At 40.4% G+C, this 13586-nt stretch overlaps 1 protein-coding gene across 3 annotated transcripts in view; it reads left to right on the plus strand.

Annotated features, from left to right (window-relative positions):
- Window positions 1-12511: 12511 nt before the first annotated feature.
- Window positions 12512-13586, plus strand: part of l1cama (L1 cell adhesion molecule, paralog a) — a 39315-nt gene continuing 38240 nt past the window's right edge. For all 3 annotated transcript variants that reach the window (XM_079239293.1, XM_079239294.1, XM_079239295.1), the window contains exon 1: window positions 12512-12610. The gene's annotated coding sequence lies outside the window, so the exon portion shown is untranslated. The remainder of the gene's footprint in view (window positions 12611-13586) is intronic.

Genomic DNA, 13586 nt, shown 5'->3' on the forward strand with positions numbered 1-13586 from the left:
CTCAGGTTCATTTTAGGGCAATATAAGCAAAGAAAAGATGCTTTTGCCGCAAATCCATGACCAGAATTTAGCCTCAAGAGACAGTTGTTGTGACAATCCGTGTCCTAACCAGCAAAATCCTAAATGCCACCAGAGATTTGGAGCTAATCCCCTCTGTGTAAATCATGAAGCCACAATACCAAGTGTTGTACCTCCCTGGGTGTCTCCACTTCTGCTCTTGCATGCCTGCACCTGTCGCTCCTTCTTTTTCTCCCAGTTGTCCCCTGTGTATCCACCTCTTTTGAACTGTTCTTGCGTGCTGAATTCGTTCCAGTCGAAGACCCCCTGGAAATTCAATTGAACCCACCCACCCGGCAATGTTTTTTGGGCTGCAACTTTGACCCTCCCCCATGCCAGCTCCCTCTGAAAACCTTTGCACACCGGTGACAGAAGAAGAAGCGTACATGTCTGATTAGGTGTGTGCTGAGGCATGACAAATGAAATTACAGTGCTGTCATGCGACTGTTTCAGACCCCTCAGTAAGACCTGGTTTTACAGTGCAGTGGCCCACATATACGTCTTTATGTCTAAAGCAGGGGTGGGCAACTCTGTCCTCGAGACATAGTCAAGTGTTAAGAGTTTCCCTGCTGCAACACACCTGACTCAAGTCAATGGGTCATCAACAGACTTGAACAGAATTTGATGTCAAGAGGTCTTTTAGGTGGGTTTTAGCAGGGAAACTGCCAACACTTACAGCTCTTAAGGACCAGAGTTCTGCAACTCCTTTTAAATAAAGACCTATAGGGCTCGGCCCTCAGCCCGCTAGTTTTCCTGTGTCCCTGCTTTAATGAGTCACCGAGCTAGACTTGATGGACAGTTGGATCCATTTGATTTTCATCAGGTGGGTTAGAGCTGGAACATGTGGAAAAGGTGGAGGACTATGGCCCTCGAGGACCCGAGTCCCCATCTCCCTGGTCGAAAACATTCATTGCCTCACTTAAATTGCTTTGTAAGCATCTTTTGATTTGCAGACACAGGAGTAAACCAATTAAACCATGGATGGAATTTTACTGATATAATGTAACTTTTGCTGTCTGTGATATCTCAGCATTGCTGCCAAATATGCTGTTGCAACACTCTGAAACAGCTGAAATGATTGGATTAAGATGTTTTCTCCATGTCACTGCAGTTCAGTTTCCAGTAAAGTCATCAATGTTTTCTGTTTTATTTCTGGGAACAACGAGCTGTTGCAAAACAGTAACTGTGTTGGCTGCAGAACTTGAGCTTTATGTGAAAATATTTCTACATTACTCATTCCCACAAATGGGCTGCATGTGATGGCCCATTGTGTGTGTTAAGCCAAAAAAAAAAAAAAAAAAACTCTTGCAGCACTGATCAGTTTCCTTCTACACAGTGATGGTGAACTAAGAAATGAGGATGTGTGGAGTTCATTACTAATTGTTACTTTCTATATGACTTATGCAGCTCAGTTCATTACAGTAACTACCTTATTGTTTTTACTTGGTGCAAAATTATTTATAGTGATGTAAATTCCTTCTGGTGGTAAATTCTTTGCAGAATTGCGTTCCCTATTAATTCTCACAATCCTTTTATTACAGGGAAAAATGTGAACTTTTGGCTTCACAAGCAGAACAAACCAGTTATCTAGGTGGTGTCACAGCAAATAAAATGTTGTGTAATCATGGCAGACACCCCAGTTTTCTCACATCTATCTCTATTCCTGGAGCTTCTTGTAGCAAACGTTAATTCTGGGCTCTAAATGTGGAGATGAAAAAGAAGTATGATATATCAAGGTGGACAGGAGCAGCCCCCAGTTTTGACAGTGGTGTGACAACTTGGGGAGAGTGTTATGTGGTGTTTTGAATCTGTCTGGTTTGTCATCACCTCCTGATTAGGCTGCCATCTCTACACTGCCTGCAAGGATGGAGTCAGGGGAGGAGAGCAGCAAAAATAAGAGCTTGATAGAGACGGGAGTTATGGCTCTTTGAAGGGAGTCAGTTCAGAGCCATTCAAAAAACTGTGTCCTTCTTATTTATTTATTTTTTTTATAATTAAATATAGGGTTACTTGTTTTTATCAAGGAAATAATCTGGTAGCAATATGTACTCTGTTGGTGGGAATTCTTCTGAAATTTGGCCATAATTTTATTTTGCTCATGTTTTCATTGTAAACATTACATGAAGTGGCTCCACATCTCTACTAGAATGTTTTCCACACAATAACATTTGATAATTAAAGAAATCACAATTTATAATAATAAAAAAACATATGTAGCTAATCTAAATCTACTATGCATTTTTAATGCAGGAAAAATACAGAAATGTAAGAAAAAGATAAATAAAACCTGAGCAACGTCAGTGACAACACTGGTAAATGTTTGGATAAAACTCAGAGTATTTGGTTCTGTCCATTCTTGTGAATAGATGCTGTTGGACATCATGTTTGCATATGAAAGCGGTGTGGATAATTTGTACAAAAAAAAAAAAAGCACACAATGGTGGGAAAATGAATAGCTCACATCTGCAACTCAGTTGTGTTCATCGTTTTACAAAAGCCTTTCAACATAAATTATTTGTTCATGAACATCAGATCTGTCTCTCTGACTATTCACACAGTGATGATGAATCATTTCGACTTTGCTCCGGCTTTCAAAAAGCAATGTAATGGCGTGTAGGAGTTTTTGTTTCAGCTGTGGGGTAAAAGTTGGGCTCAGGTGTGTGCCAGTAACGCACAGTCCACATCCAAACTAGAAATGACAAGTCTGCGGACTGTAAAGGTCAGACTCTTTATTAGCTCTGCTTTGCCACATGATTCCTGACTCTTTTTTTAAACTATGTTCAGGGAGTCCTAATGCAGGAAAGAAAAATATATAAGAACCATATAACTTTGGAAAGGTGTTTGACAGCGAGTGTTGAGTGCTTGTTTCTGTGTGTATCATATGTATAGTTGCAGTGACACTAAGAATATACCTATGCTAAAATCTTTAACAATATTATTATATTTGGCAGGTAATAACAATAACAAGGTGTAGTAAAAATAATGGTGAGAATAATAACAATTGAAGACAAAATGACAATAGAAATAAATCAGTGCACTATAATTATAGTGTTTATCATTAAACAAGCTCTATACAGATGTATACGGCCATCCGTTTTCTATGAATGTTTATGTTGTATCAGTTGCTGATTTTTATTAATAGTCATGAAAAAAATATTATTATAAAAATTTGGCCAGAGTTTGGACTGGGAGGTGAAGAATCCTTTTTCCATTTAGTTACTGGGATTACCATCATGTCAGTGTCTGATACCCTATATAGTCTGAAGACTGAAGTCTGAATTTACTCAGGTTTTTGATTTTCATTATTTCCTGAGCCAATTTAGATGGTTGTAGTGAGTTCATTTAGTGATTTTTATTTTAGATTTTATTTAAGATTTAACCTGCTGGTATTGAAGAAACAGTTACAGATAAACTCTGAAACTCTGGACAACGAAACTAAACAGTATTAAATTATTGTTGAGGAAAAGATGTTCAATCAGTCTGTCCTTCGTGTTGACATGAGGAAAAGTAAGACAGTATCATTTATTTTAAAATCCAGATTATTCCAAACAGTGGTGTATATACATGGTGTTCGAGAAAATTAGGTGATTTGGTGACTTTCCACCATGCTGCCAGAGCTGATGCAACAGTGATGCTTTTATTAAGATTTTTTTTTCTTTTATAGCCTGTGGTATAAAGGGTAGTTCTGTTAAAAAGATTAAACTGATTTTGTTTTAGTTTGATCCAGCATTAAATGTGGTTTTTGTTTCAATCCATTTGACCAAATATTGTAGCAGATTTGCCATGTAACATTATTCAGATTCTGGAGCGACTAAACTGCCCTCCTGAATGGAGTTAACGCATGAATACCGGAGTGTTAATGTGTGTGCTTGGGTGAATACACAGGAGCAACAAAAGAGAAAACATCAACAGCAAAACAAGTCCTTGTGTGGGGGTGCTCGCTTGGATTAGAAGAGGCTAATGTGCATTATATCAGTTCATGTTTTTGGCCTTGTTGTCAAACGCATTTATTTTTCCTTCCCAGACTAGAACAGTCACAGGGTTGTCTTAGAGTCTCGATAGAGTTGTCCGTCTGTATAATAATCCACGTCTGAGGTTGCAAGCTATCTACCATTTAGCATCTACAACCCCCTCCCCTTTCAGCCTCTCCTTCAGCTCCCCTCAAAGGCACAGCGGTGAGCACCTTGTGGCATTTTAAAAGAGACAAGCCACTGCATGAAATCCAGCACAGTCACATTAGAGTTCATGTAAAGTGGTCAACTACTGAAAGCTTCATTTGGAGAAGTGTGAATGTTGCGGCACAGAGAGAGTAAGAGAGAGAATAAAGCTGCAGGTAATCTGTATATATAAGAAGATGATCAGTGTGAACTGATTTCATCTGGCTGTGGTTTGCATGTATACTGCATTACACAGTCTTTTAGAAACTGGAAAATACTTCAATGATTTATTAGAAAAAACATAAGTGAAAAGCTTAGAACAAATCAACATCCGTCATGTCTTTGCTTTACCTACATGGCAGATTGTACATTAAGATCGTTCACACTAAAGTTCTATTTGAACATGGCGTTTCAATGGCAGTAAGTAAACAAGTATATGTGAGCTGCTGAGTAGATGTAAGCTGCCATTTCCGCTTTAACTGACTTGCTTCATTTTGCCACCCTGATACAAACCAATACTTTAATCTTTGGTGTTGCTGTTTGCCTTTGGCTGACTGAGCTATTTACATTCAGTTAACATGTTTAATGAAATGTCATCTGGTGAGCTAAGTGCTGGTCATATCGAGAGGATGGGCCGCTCTGAGCACAGCAGCAAACTAAATCAGAGTAATTTTCCCTCAATTAGAGAGTGATTAACGCCAGGTCAGAGACAGCTGGCTGACCTTTTGCCGACCTAATTACTTTAACCAGATCAATACAGCTCCAAAAGAACAAGCATCGCAGCCTCCCTGAAACAGAGCAGATGTAACGTCTTAAAAAAACACCAAAGAGCCCAGTTCTCTGTTGTGATCCATCTGTGGGGTTTCACACTTCTTTTTTTTTCTCTCAGTTTTCCCAGAGTCCTGGTTACTTATATTTTTCTGAGTTGATCTTTATCCATTCTATTTCCTCCATTCATCCATTTCCATAACCTCTTGGTCCAAGTCAGGGTTGCTGGAAGCTGGAATCCATCCCAGCATTCATTGGGCAAGAGGCAGAGTGCAGCATGGACAGGTCACCAGTCCATCACAGAGAACCAAACAACCATTCACGCTCACACTCACTCCTAAGTACAATTTAGAGTGACCAACACAGTGCTAACCAGTACACCACTGTGCAGCCCCCTTGTAGTCCATTAAACCTTATAAAACTTTATTTTAAAAACTCCCCGCTCACCACAGAGCATTCCAAATGACTAACATTTGCATCTTCTTTATTCATCTAGTTTTATTACATTTTTATCATTTCATAAACAGCAGCAAAACCTCCAAAGATTGAAATCACACAAAACTACATAAAATAAAACTTTTAAAGCACAACATTTCCATCAACAAAACAGTGTAATATCAAGAAATAACAACACATAGCGTGTAGTCCAAGTTTTTAATGTTGTGTTTTACAGGTCAAGGACACTGGAGGTGAAACATAGTGGATTCATTTATGGAACTTATTTACTTCTTTTTTATTCTGGCATAAAATTGCTCTTTATACAACTTTCCTTTAAAGGAAAAAAAAAATCTAGTTTGTGAGCAAAGAGTCCACGCCATGTGGAATTTTTATGTTATCACAACATGGTTATATTGCAGTATAACTTATTTGTAGGAATCTGGTGTCACAGATGTTTAAGTTGTAATTCATGACAGGATGGATTGATTGAAAAGTTCCTGTCTTTTTCATATCAATGGCATTTCTGCCTTTCTGCTCACCACTGGAGTACTGCAGGATGCACTTGAGATAAATAAGATAGAGAATAAATACGTAAATACGAGTCGTGAAATATTTCAGAATAGTGAACAGAAGTGTACTAAATAAACCATATATGACCATTTTAATGTTTCTAATTTCATGTATAATCTTATTTCTCTTAAAAAAAAAACGTTTTGCCCTGTTCAGAAAATAATGAAAAAAATAATTCACAGGGGAAAAGTTCTGAAAAAGGTTTGAGAACAACTGTATACTGTAATTATTAGATATAATAATCTGATGGGGGTATATTGATAGGTTTTATCCTTTGAATGTGGTTTTTAAATACATAGAAAACTGTTTCCTGCATAGATTTCCTGTGTCTGGTGCTACTGTAGCAACTTACTGAAACCTGATTCCCAGTAACGTCAGTGTTTAACTGGAACGTCTCCATACTTCAGCCACCTCTGTAGCAAAGTTTCTGATGTGAGTGAATAAGTGAGTGAAGGTGTGTGCATGAGCGAGAGTCTTTAGCCAACAGAGCAGAGCAACTGGAGGAAAAGGTGGTAGCTAGGTTTACCTGTAAATGCACAGTACAAGTTATAATTGTCTTGGCTACCTGGGGCTAAACCCAAAAGACTGAGAGAACAATTGTCTCCAACTCCATGTGAAAGGAACTTTTGCTGACTGGCTTGATCACATGTTCGTCCCATGAAGCCCACATTTTGCCAAACATTATTGGCCAACACAGCAAGTGTTTCAATGATTTCCTACAAAACTGTTTCTTGTCTTCATAGAAGTTTAGCATCAAAAGGCCTCGAGTCCAAATGCTTCTGGGAAACATTTTACAGGTTTACGAGTCCATCACAGAGACACAAACAGCCATTAATGCTCATATTCAATCCTCGGGAGGATTTAGAATGACCAACAATAAACCTAACATGCACAGTGGACAGAAGGTCAAAGTTTTCTCCAGTCAAAGTATCTGGAGAAAGCCCACACATATACAGGGAGAACATGCAAACTCCATCCAGAAATCCACTGTACAAACCTCCCCCTCCCCACCCCCCACAGGGGAATGAAGCAGCAACCTTCTTGCTGTAAAACCACAGTGCCAACCATCACAGCACACCGTGCACCATGACCATGAGCCTATCAGGGCTCCAGATGTCTGGTTTGAAACGGATCACCAGTGCTTGTTTATTTATCTGCATTTGAACCTTATCCTCATGCATCCCCACTGTCTGATGGCTCTTTTCCCAGTGATCCAAAAAGAACCTTTGTGTGAGTGACTCACTTTCGTAACTTGAGACTAAATCAATGTGTTTTTGTGTCCAAAACACCATGTTATGTAAGACATACTGTAACACTCTTCTCCCTTCTGCTTTAATATGTTGAGCTCTCAATATCACTCCATGTCTTCCTCTCACTCGGAACCTCACTGCAGCCATTTACAATATTGCCCCGGTCTCTATGCTATTTGAGCTGATGGAACTGTCTTCCACTCACTCTGTTTTTTGCTGACTGCATGCTTTTCTTGCAACTCCAGGTTTTAAGTTGTTCATTCACAAGCTTTCCTGCTCCCTTTCACTGCACCCGTCTTCCTCCTCATATATCATTCCATCTCTCCAGCCAGGCTGCCAGCTGACTCACTTACAGTTGAGTCCGGGAAGAGGGAAAAAGGGGAGAGAGCTTGTGCAAGGGCAAATAAAAAGCATCTCAGAGATGAATGGTAGGAAGTCAAAGCCAGGCTTCATGATAAAGCAATAGTTGGGGCAAAAGTTTCCTCTTAAAAGTCAAGCAGACATGAAACTCTCGCTGCGAGACTTGGAAACAATCGAAGCATTCTCTCAACAGATCAATTCAAGTGAGACTTCCTGTTGTCAATGCTAATTTCCCTCCCATCCTTTGACGGTTACAATGCTGGCTTCTCTTTCAGTAGCCTGCACTGACCACAGTGTGTGTGCGGATGGCAAGACTAAATCACATTAACAATCAGACGTCATCTAGTTAAAGCTTAGATTCTGTTTTCAGCTTCTTTCGAAATTTGCAAACACAATCTGTTTGAAAGGTCATTTCTACTGTACAAGGAAATGTATGTGACTCTTCCTCGCCTTCTTCCACAGTTTTTGTCGTCACTCCTGGCTTAAAACCACAGGTTTGACCCAGACTTCTGCAGCCATCAAGCTTCTCCTGAGAGTAACAGCAGAGAGTCACACTTAACCGGCGTCATCAATCATTTATTCCCATGCTGTCTGCTGCTGTTGCAGCTTATGTCCGAATGCCTGGCAGATCCTCGGACACCAGCAGCAGATGGGCATGCTGGCACCCTCAGGATGAAGATACACAAAGGAAAAACAACAGCAGATTAGTGAATGGAGGGTTTCCTGACTGGACGTGGTGCTGCCCCAATTTCTATCTTGAGCTTTATTTATAGCAACAAATGTGGACTGAGTGTGTAACTGTGCTAATTGTCTCTCATTTTGCTCTCTTATTTCAGGATCAAGACCAACAAAAGAAAGTAAGCTGTGTGTACATTTTTAGGAAGTCATCTCCCTCTAATTTAGCTCCAACAGAGAAAGCAGCAAATAGAGAAGACAATCATTATGTCATGACTTTGCTTTGTGGTGAAATTGAACATACAAACATATATTGACAATTTGGAGATCATTTGAATAACTCAGGGATTTTCACAGTTTTGTAGAAGAATTAAACAGCTGCTGATGTCCTGATAACTCCAACACATCCATTTCCAGTAGGCTGGATTACGTCCCACAAGGAGCCTTAAACAGCTGCAGCTCAGCCAGATCACTGTTGCGAGAGTTTTACCCAGAGCTAAGAGATCCTGTCAATCACAAAACAGATTTTAAAACCTTTATGATAGTTTTTAAATCCCAGAACGGTCTAGGCCCAAAACAAAATCTGTGATATGCTCAGAGAAGATAAACCTAGCAGGACTCCTAGATCCAAGGACTCAGGTCAGCTAGTCCAGAGCAGAGTCCAGACTAAACAAGGAGAGGCTGCAACATGTGGAACAAACTATAGTGGAAATCAAACTCTCACCAAATGTAGACACTTTTAAATCCCACCGTACTTGTGTATCTTTTAAGATAATCAGACTGTTGCTTGTGTTGGGATTCCTCTCGATCCCGCCAGGTCTGTTGATTGGAACGAGATCAGAAACACAGAATAAAGTTTGAAAACACAACCTTTGATGAGAAACTAAAGATTACGATGAGCGTTCTATGTAGATATATCTGGAGACCCTTACGCTTAGCAGAATTAAGTCAGCGAGAGTCTAAAACTATTTTCCCTCATATTTATACCCCTCAGAACATTTATTTTCTGCTATCCACACTCATTCCTCTCTCATGCATCACACACACACACACAGACTACCTCCCCTAGTTACTCCCAATTCTCTTTGTATCCACCAGCTGCAAGATAAGTGTCACTGCGACACACACGCACAACTACCTGCACTCTTCAATATTCTAACACGTTTTGATGAGTAAATAAGGAAACAACAATATGAGTGAATAAACATCACCAGTTAAATTATGTCCTCTGAGTTATTCTCCGCAGGATCACCTACAACCTGCAGCTGGAACATCACTAGGAGGGCCATGAAAAATATAATCAACCAAAGCTGACTTCACCAAAGTCTGCCATTTCCCAAACGTCCAACCAAACCAGTCCTCTAAGAGATTATTAATTCCACACTGTTCAGCCATTTCTTTAGACAAGGCCCTCAGCCCTTCTAAGGCCCTGTAACGGTGCCACCTGGAGCAGTAATATTAGGAATAAACATAAAACAGGAATCACCAAACATTGAGAGAAATTTCAACTTTTTCTGCCAACAAGAAGTCAAGAGCCATCCTATTCTGAACTTCCACAAGAGCAAATGAGTGACGACTTCGACAAGAAAGAAACCTGAGACTGATCATGGCTCCATGGATGTGTGTTAACATTCTCTATCCCCCATGATAATAAAACAAACCTGCTTGGGTCCACGGCCCAATAACTCCTTCTGCCTTAGCTATGGTCACATTACACCATGATGAATACATTGCTCCTAATTTACCCGGGCCCTTTCCGTGGTAATCCGTTAAAATAAATCCTGTAAAGTTTAAACACAAATACCTGCTACCCTTTCCTTTCCAAGGGGGGAATAGAGGGGGTTAGCAGAATTATACACTGGTGGAAACAAGGAAGCTAATCCTGTACACTAGGGTCAGGTGGCTTGCCATTTAAGATTTAACACTCATATCCTGTTGGATCCTCTTCTGGAAACAATGGAGATGGTTCAGTGTACAAAGTTGTTGTGGACGCCGCACAATTAGTCATATTGAGGTCTTTTGCTGTCTGTGTCACCCAATCTAACCACAAGTTAAGTCCACCATATCCTGTGGCTTCTTCAATAGGATGTTTCGTGTTCCAACATGTGTGATTTGTTTGTAATACCTTTGATAGGAGAGGAACTTTTGGATTAGGAGGTTGCTGCGATGGTTACTTTATTTCACACTTTTGGGTCTTGACCCGTTACATCCACTTCTATAACCAAATAAAAAGAATCAGCATTTCTCTCTTCTCCCGGACAGACAGGTTGGGTGTGCAACAAGTAACATCCTGGTTCTGGATGAGGATTTGTCTGAATGCTTTCTGTGCTTATGAGAAGTGGGTTACATCTGTTTTCCTGATGGGAGAATGCTCTATGAGAGAACTGAATCTGTCTTTGCATCTGTACCAGAAAAAGATCAGAAGGGGAGGTGGTCCATCCATCCGGACGCGTGGTCCATAATACAGTTCCCCAGCCTGATATGTGGACACATCTGCCTGAGTTGGAGGAATTACCCCCATCCAGACATCCTAACTCCTCCATCCTGCTCGGTTTCTCACACACTCTATGACAGTACAAAGATCAACCTGAAATGTGGTACTAGAACCCTTCGTGTGATGAAATTCTACTCCTCCTCATTTCTGTGAATGTCTCAACCACCTGTCTGCGATTTCTCACCTGAACACGGACTTCACAACACCAAAAGATTATAAACATGATCACCACACTCATCGCCACACACAATATACATCTCCAGTCTCTCCAATCAGTCCACCACTTCTTTATAGACAGATATGGCTTCGTTGAGCCGTGCAAATAGGGCTTCCATTCCAGTTTAGAAGTTGGAAACAGATGATTTGCTGTGGCGATGGTCAGGAAAAAGCATACTTTCTCATGAGTGGGATCACTGTGTAGCTGAGTGGTTGACCAGCTGACCAATGTACAGAAGCTTCTGCTCCTCAATGCAGCCGGATCAAGTCCTGTCCTGTGAGACTTTACTGCATGTCATTCCCCACTCTTCCTGATCCCATTTCCTGTCAAGGTGCTACTGAAAAAAGGCCACTGGAGCCAAAAAAACGGTTGTTGTTGTTTTTTTTTTAACTTGCCCGTGAAAATATATAATGTCATATAATAATAATTAAACAGAAGCAGCAAGAAAAATCTTCAACTGCTTGATAATGAACTGGCAACAAATGGAAAAAGGTCAGGTACTGAGTGTGAAATCAAGCGAGATAATTGTTTACAGGATCTGGAGGGTTTGCAGAACAAAAAGAGGACTGAGGGACTTTGTAGTGCAAAGCACCAGTTTACACAGTCCCTTTTCTTTTAACAAATCAAAGAACATTCAATTTTGCATTTCTGAAATTTCTGCACGATAAATGGAGATGACTGACTGGGACATAACTTACTATCAGTCATGGTGCAGCAGACAAAAGCATGTAAAACAAAAGATCTCTATCATCGGGTGTGGGATTATAGCCGCCCAATGACATTTAACAACTGTGCTATCTTGTTAGAACAAACGAACACAGCTAGACAGTCCCTGGACTCCCTCAGCTCTTTATTACCCTGAAATCAGTGCATCTCTGCACATCAGCCCCCCCTTCCCCCACACCCTACCCCCCAAAAAACTCAGATAAGAGACACCAGTGATTCCTGACACATTTCTATTCACCAGTGTTACGTAACATCCATTCCACCAGTGCCTATGATTTCACTGTGAGGAACCACTTCCAAGTTGACGTCTGGATAATCCAGTGAATTTAGAAGTTGAGTCCATTGCAGTGCAGAGAATATGAGCACAAAACCTCCCTCACTCTTGCTTTACCTCTTGTAATTTATTAGATTATGAATTGGTGCAGCCGGAGTGCCGAGAAGAAGTGTTGAAGGGCAAAAGGCAGTGCATGCTCAGTATGCAGCATTATGCTTGGCATTACTTGGTGAGTGTAAGAACCAAAGAGAGGAGCTATTTGACATAATAATCTTCACTGAGTACAGAGGAAGAGGAGGACAATAAAGGGTGGTCAGAATCCAGTGAGAGCAAGGTGAAGAGAAAGTGAGGGAGGGAACAGGAGGAGGAGGAGGAGGAGGAGGAAGGGAGGCAGGCAGGCAAAGAAGAAGGGTGATGTCACCTCTAACAGGCAGCCAATGAGAGTCAGGGAGGGAGAGAGAGAGCGCGGCCAAAGAAGGGTGTGTTTTTCTATCACTGCAGCATCAGCAGAGAAGAGAGGGTGCAATCAATTTCATATAGAAGAGGAAGAAAAGGCACAAGTAGATAAGGAGAGCGCGAGAAAAAGGACAGGAGTTGCAAGAGGAGAGTAGCCACACTGTGGAGGTAAGAGGATCTTTTTGTGACGAGAGGGACATTTAGCTGTTAAGTAGAAACAGAGCAGTGGTGAGCTGTGGAGAGTGGATTAATTAAGCTGTTAGGTGGAGATGGCTTGTTGTGGAATCTCACCTTCAGCTCATCTTACACCACTAAAAGATATCTGTCTGGTTCATAACTATCAAGCTCCTATTTAAAATCAGTCTTTTATTTAAGTTGATCTTATGGTCACACGATGTTTGGACTTTGTATGCACAGTAAATTTATATTAATGGAAACACTGTTAATTGGAAAAAAAATCATGATTGAACAAATCTAAACAGAAATGACTAAGTTATCTATAACGCTGGATTGGTGGTTGTCATGGTAAACTTAGTGCCAAATAGTTTCGGGGAAAATGCTTTTTTGTTGTTTCTGTATTGTACATTTGTATCTGCATGCAACAGGGTCTCCTCATCATTAATACTGATTATACAGCGATGCTCAGTGCTATTGTGCAACCTTCTTGAACACTTTAATATTCATTATTTCTTTATGATAATGCTTTAAATGTGCTTGCTTTATTTGAAATGACTGAAGTTAGGCATGTCTGTTTGGAAGACTATTTAAAGGTTTAAAGGTATTTTTAAAGGTATTTTCAGGTATAATACTCTCTGTATTCAGTTTTCTTCTCCAATGCAAAATATTACAGTGCATCTGCATTTTTTAAAAAAAAAAAAGCTCGAAGAAAGTCTCAAGTGCCCCTTCCCTTGGCCCCTCTTATCAATTTTAATATGAATATTTATTTTTTCTTCCCCTCCCCCAGCTAATAGCTGAGTGGCTTAATGGTAAGTGAGGCTCATCATTACAATAAAAGGCTAGAAATTTTATTGAGGTAGAGAATAAAACTCAGCTATAAGGTGATCAGCACAGCAGAGCACTCTGCAACAATTTGCCAGTCTTCTAGGCACAAGTCCTGCCGCTGCAGTGGAAGTATTTCGCAAGG

The sequence above is a fragment of the Telmatherina bonti genome, assembly GCF_933228915.1.
Source record: "Telmatherina bonti genome assembly, chromosome: 4".
Lineage (NCBI taxonomy): Eukaryota > Metazoa > Chordata > Actinopteri > Atheriniformes > Telmatherinidae > Telmatherina > Telmatherina bonti.